The sequence below is a fragment of the Haematobia irritans genome, chromosome 5, assembly GCF_050003625.1.
Source record: "Haematobia irritans isolate KBUSLIRL chromosome 5, ASM5000362v1, whole genome shotgun sequence".
In the NCBI taxonomy this organism is placed as follows: Eukaryota; Metazoa; Arthropoda; class Insecta; order Diptera; family Muscidae; genus Haematobia; species Haematobia irritans.
In genome coordinates this window covers 175,091,374-175,098,297 of record NC_134401.1, presented here as the reverse complement: position 1 = coordinate 175,098,297, position 6,924 = coordinate 175,091,374, and the positions used below count along the sequence as shown (strand labels likewise).

The following is a 6,924-nucleotide window of genomic DNA, read 5'->3' as shown; positions in this document are numbered from 1 at the left end:
AAAGAGCAAACATTAAAAGAAAAAAAAAAAAGAAAAATTGTATTCTGTATGTACAAAATAAATGCATGCACCTATACGATATACGTATACGTAGTACGTGAGTAAACAGGTGTCATCGGTATTTTCGTATGGCAAACTAACATCTTTTCACAAAACTTTTTCATTTTTCTTCTCACTATAAGATCTCTCGATCAGAAAGTTGATTATACGATAAAAAAAAGAAAATGTTATTGGATTTCGATTTACTTATATGGTGAAAGTATGTCATGTTAACTTCCCAACAAACACAAACGTTTGAAAAATACTAAAATTCAATAATTTTTCAAACATTTTTTCAAAGGATTAGGGTAATATTCAAGTTGAGAAATTGTTGAGAAAATCGCGTTCTCAACAAAAAACAGACATTACCCTCAACAGTAAAATTCAACACAATAGCAATAATTTCTCAATTGTAATCCTCAAATTGAAATGCATCGCTACTCAATAATTTCTCAAACAGTTTTCAATGTGATAAAAATAAAAAATTAGCATTGTTGCGAATACTTTCAAACCACAATTTGTATGAAAGTCAATCCTAGTTCTAACTGAAAGTCAATACTAAATTTCTAGAGATTTTGTAAATTTTATTATTTTTTTCGTTAACAAATATAATAATCTTAAAAATAACATTAATAATATATAAAAATAATAATATAATACCAATCAAAATGTAATTATCTTATTAAACGTATTAATAAATAAAACTATGAATACAACTTTAAATATCTTAAACATTTTTACATGTATAATTCCATTTCCTCCATAATGTTGGTGTCAAATAACTATTAATTAATATCCTGGCAATTTGAAATAATTACTATCGAGGAACTTGCTGGCTTGTGTGTTAGAATAGATTCCAGCAAGAGGAAATCACAAAATATCAAACTGATGACGGGATGTAAATTGGTGTAATGCACATTTTCATCCAGTTCTTGATAAAGGAATTGTTGCACTTTGTTTTAATTGGTTGCACCTTGTAAGTTTTCTGAAAACTTTTCTTTGTTGTTCCCTTCATCGGTTTGTCATCGGCCAACATCTTCCAAGAATATACCATCCAATGATTTTAGTTTTCTGCAAAACAATCGAGTTTTGTGATTTCCATTATGTTTTCATTTCACTTTTTATTTTGACTTACCAATTTGTATTTCTTCCAACTGACCACGTACCTCATGTTTTCCTCAAGAACGTTGGTGTTACAAAATTGTTGTTATTAAAACATGGGCAATTTTCAGGAACTTGATGACTAGATAATTGGAATAAATTTCCAGCAATTTCAATTCACAAAATAACAAATTAAACCGATGATGCGATGTAAATTAAACTATCGATGTGATGCGAATTATCATCCAGTAGTTGTTGATATGGAATATAATAAATACCAAGTTTTTTTGGTTGCACTTTGATTTATGGAAACTTTCTCTTCTCGATAAGCCACTATCATTTTTCATCGGCCAGTCTCTTAATGTGTCCAAGAATCAGCATCCAAATATTTTAGTTGTCTGCAAAGAGATTTGATTTTAGTGACTTCCTTAAAGTTTTCATTTCGTGTTTTAGTTTTACTTACCAATTATTATAAGCAATTTCAATTGATTATTAAAAAATTTCCACATTTTTGTATTTCTTCCACGAACTTTGTTGTCCAAAGTAGTATTGAAAACCATGTGGTTTTTTCGTTGCATTTCAGGGTAGTGTTTTGTCAAAGTTTTCTCCAATTATCTTCAACACATTTTCAAAGTTTTCGTCAACATTTTGCCAAATTGGTTGTAATTCGCAAACAATTTGAAGATGTATTGAAGATGAGCTGTTTCAAGTCAAGTTGAATTTATGTTGAAAATGATATTTACCCTCAAACTGAAAAGGTGTTGCATTTGAAAAACGCTCATTCTGTGTTTATTGGGTTAGCTTTGCTACTTAGCTTTGCAACTACGAATGACTTTATTTCTCTCATTTGTTTTTCAATAAGCGTTGCCACAATAACATTTTATTTTGGAACAAATTGTTTCCAATATCGTACCAAAATTCACTCCAGCGGACCAAATTTTCAATTTAGAATAAACATGCCTAAAAACTAATTTATATTATTAAAAATTAAACTAAATCAAAAATGATTAATATTATTATGGTAAAAGCCTTTTGGAATGGTCGGTGTTACAAATCATCCAACATCGCCTTTATGAAAACAAAACGTTCGATAAATGTCTTAATACAATGAGAATTAAAACATTTCATTTGGTAGTTGTTTCAAATGGTATCTAATCCCATAGTTGAAAGATTATTAAATATGTTACAAAAAAATTAATTAATAAAAAAAAATGGATGATAAATTTATATTTGGTCCGATCATCGGACCAATTTTAGTCCGATCCGACAAAATGGCAACGCTGCTTACAGCGATGATATCTCTCTTACATGACATGGTTGCAATTATAAGGCAACTAGTGCCGCGAATTCAAAAATAACCTTTGTAAAGAATAAACATGATATAATTAGTCACGTCGAAATTGAATGGCATTGGTATCTTATTAGACTTCTGCATAAATTTTGTTTTTGGAAATCAAACTTTTAAACACAATATATATTTTAAGTGCAAGCATATAATACTCATAAACAATTATTGGCTGTTTGGGACGTATATGTTTATTTTCTTAAATAAAATGTATGTGGATGCAAACATATATAAATTTAGAAGATTCGTAGAAATTTTATATATATATATATATATATATATATATATATATATATATATATATATATATAACACATTGTCACACAAATGTTTAGAAAATGTAATGTTAGCTATATGCTAAGGGTAAAACATAATATGTTTGCACAGTACAAACAATTTTTTGTTTGAAGAAATTCTGAAAATATATATTCTTGGGAGTTTATGTTACATAGGTTATTTTTTTTTTTGAGGGTGTAGTAATTTGTACTTTAGTATATAAAATTAGAAATCGAAAGACTTTCCTGTTTCTCCATTCTCATCTGTTTCCTTTATTAGACGATTGCTGTTCGCAATCGATTCTGACCCTGTATTCTAAAATTAATTCTAATGTCACAAACGTCTAGGGTGCTTGGCTACTTTCACTACACCCTCAAAAAAAAAAAAATCGCTTCTGTAACATATACACCAAACACAGTGTGCTTCAAGCATATATATTTTCAGGATTGGTCCAAACAAAATATTGTTTGTATTATTCAAACATATTATGTTTCACCTTAGGCATACACTGGTAGAAAAAATATTAATGAATTTTTCTTTGGGTATACATATTATTAAGGCACCAATTGGTTACTTCCATTATTTTACTCCAGGTCTCTCTTTCTAAACACATATGTTATATGTTTATATGCTATTTCTAAATTAATATATGTTTGCATCCAAGCATATTATATTTACAAAAATTTTATGTCCCAAACATAATATGTTCTAACATATTAACATATATGTACTAAACATGTTATGTTAGTTTATGAACACTATATGCTTGCACTTAAAAATAATGTGTTAAAAAATTTGAGTTCCAAACATATAATTTTTACACCAAACATATGAAAAACAGTATTTTTCGTCCGTGTAGGTGGATTATTTAATTTGATGGACATCACTTATAGTGCAAAACGCAGTTAATAAAACAAAGACGTTTCGTCCTTATATCAAAACAGTTGAAGGACTACAGTTTTCTAATAAAACGTTCGCTCCCTTGATGCACAGAACATGTTATGTCTGTGCCCTTACTGATTGACATTGGGGAAGACCGAAATGTTAGCATGTTTATGTGCGTTGGTGTTAACATCCCATACAAACAGTATATGTGTGTATAAACCTATACAAACATACATATACAGTCGAAGCTCTATATATATATATATATATATATATATATATATATATATATATATATATATATATATATATATATATATATATATATATATATATATATATATATATATATATATATATATATATATATATATATATATATATATATATATATATATATATATATATATATATATATATATATATATATATATATATATATATATATATATATATATATATATATATATATATATATATATATATATATAAAGGGTGATTCTTTTGAGGTTAGGATTTTCATGCATTAGTATTTGACAGATCACGTGGGATTTCAGACATGGTGTCAAAGAGAAAGATGCTCAGTATGCTTTGACATTTCATCATGAATAGACTTACTAACGAGCAACGCTTGCAAATCATTGAATTTTATTACCAAAATCAGTGTTCGGTTCGAAATGTGTTTATCGACAAATTTTGTTCAGCGATGAGGCTCATTTCTGGTTGAATGGCTACGTAAATAAGCAAAATTGCCGCATTTGGAGTGAAGAGCAACCAGAAGCCGTTCAAGAACTGCCCATGCATCCCGAAAAATGCACTGTTTGGTGTGGTTTGTACGCTGGTGGAATCATTGGACCGTATTTTTTCAAAGATGCTGTTGGACGCAACGTTACGGTGAATGGCGATCGCTATCGTTCGATGCTAACAAACTTTTTGTTGCCAAAAATGGAAGAACTGAACTTGGTTGACATGTGGTTTCAACAAGATGGCGCTACATGCCACACAGCTCGCGATTCTATGGCCATTTTGAGGGAAAACTTCGGAGAACAATTCATCTCAAGAAATGGACCGGTAAGTTGGCCACCAAGATCATGCGATTTGACGCCTTTAGACTATTTTTTGTGGGGCTACGTCAAGTCTAAAGTCTACAGAAATAAGCCAGCAACTATTCCAGCTTTGGAAGACAACATTTCCGAAGAAATTCGGGCTATTCCGGCCGAAATGCTCGAAAAAGTTGCCCAAAATTGGACTTTCCGAATGGACCACCTAAGACGCAGCCGCGGTCAACATTTAAATGAAATTATCTTCAAAAAGTAAATGTCATGGACCAATCTAACGTTTCAAATAAAGAACCGATGAGATTTTGCAAACTTTATGCGTTTTTTTTTTTGAAAAAAGTTATCAAGCTCTTAACAAATCACCCTTTATATATATAACACATTGTCACACAAATGTTTAGAAAATGTAATGTTAGCTATATGCTAAGGGTAAAACATAATATGTTTGCACAGTACAAACAATTTTTTGTTTGAAGAAATTCTGAAAATATATATGCTTGAAGTAGAACATGTTTGGGAGTTTATGTTACATAGGTTATTTTTTTTTTTGAGGGTGTAGTAATTTGTACTTTAGTATATAAAATTAGAAATCGAAAGACTTTCCTGTTTCTCCATTCTCATCTGTTTCCTTTATTAGACGATTGCTGTTCGCAATCGATTCTGACCCTGTATTCTAAAATTAATTCTAATGTCACAAACGTCTAGGGTGCTTGGCTACTTTCACTACACCCTCAAAAAAATAAAAATCGCTTCTGTAACATATACACCAAACACAGTGTGCTTCAAGCATATATATTTTCAGGATTGGTCCAAACAAAATATTGTTTGTATTATTCAAACATATTATGTTTCACCTTAGGCATACACTGGTAGAAAAAATATTAATGAATTTTTCTTTGGGTATACATATTATTAAGGCACCAATTGGTTACTTCCATTATTTTACTCCAGGTCTCTCTTTCTAAACACATATGTTATATGTTTATATGCTATTTCTAAATTAATATATGTTTGCATCCAAGCATATTATATTTACAAAAATTTTATGTCCGAAACATAATATGTTCTAACATATTAACATATATGTACTAAACATGTTATGTTAGTTTATGAACACTATATGCTTGCACTTAAAAATAATGTGTTAAAAAATTTGAGTTCCAAACATATAATTTTTACACCAAACATATGAAAAACAGTATTTTTCGTCCGTGTAGGTGGATTATTTAATTTGATGGACATCACTTATAGTGCAAAACGCAGTTAATAAAACAAAGACGTTTCGTCCTTATATCAAAACAGTTGAAGGACTACAGTTTTCTAATAAAACGTTCGCTCCCTTGATGCACAGAACATGTTATGTCTGTGCCCTTACTGATTGACATTGGGGAAGACCGAAATGTTAGCATGTTTATGTGCGTTGGTGTTAACATCCCATACAAACAGTATATGTGTGTATAAACCTATACAAAACATACATATACAGTCGAAGCTCTGTTTAACGAATATCCCTTATAGCGAAAATCTAATTTAACGAACGGCCAAATTCTTATCATTGAGTATTCTAAATAACAAACGGTTGAACAAAATTTACACTCGATTTAACGAAAAAGCTTTTAAAACGTATGGAAGGGACCAGTCACTTTAACATGGGTTCGTCATTGACGGGATAAATTTCCACCGTAGAACACGACTTGGATTCATTCCCAAGGCTATGTCCTGGGAGAACTTAGACAGGTTCTCATGAACCAGTCTGGGATAAACTCTTAAGAACCTGTTTCCTGAGCATCCAAATTGCACCAGAAAGGAGAAATGTTTGGAATATGTTGAACCATAGGTAAATGTCTAAATCTAATAATATCTTAAAATCATGGGAGTATTGAAATAAACTATATGAACATTTAAAAATTGCGACAAACTGTGATATTCAGTATCTTTGATACCACAGGTGGTGATCTTTTTTCTTATTAATAATTGCTTAAGTACCTCTGTAGTACTTTAATTTTGACAAATGCTTATGAATTTTATCCCATATGGTAAAAGCTTATGATTTTCAATAAAAATTAAAATTAAAAATTACCGTTCGATTTAACGAATTTTTCTAAATAACGAAGGGGCTTGACTATATATCGTTCGTAAAATGGAGCTTCGACTGTATATTTGAATAATTTTGACACATGTATTTTCTTACATATTTCGGAAAGTATCCCAACAAACATT

General features: G+C 29.9%; 1 long non-coding RNA gene across 1 annotated transcript; it reads right to left on the bottom strand.

Moving 5' to 3' along the window:
- Positions 1–602: 602 nt before the first annotated feature.
- On the bottom strand, positions 603–1,932 carry LOC142239039 (uncharacterized). Its single transcript, XR_012722899.1, has 3 exons — positions 1,604–1,932; positions 1,175–1,538; positions 603–1,110 (listed from the first exon to the last, which is right to left on the bottom strand). It is a non-coding gene; the product is annotated as an uncharacterized LOC142239039 (long non-coding RNA).
- Between the last annotated feature and the right edge of the window lie 4,992 nt (positions 1,933–6,924).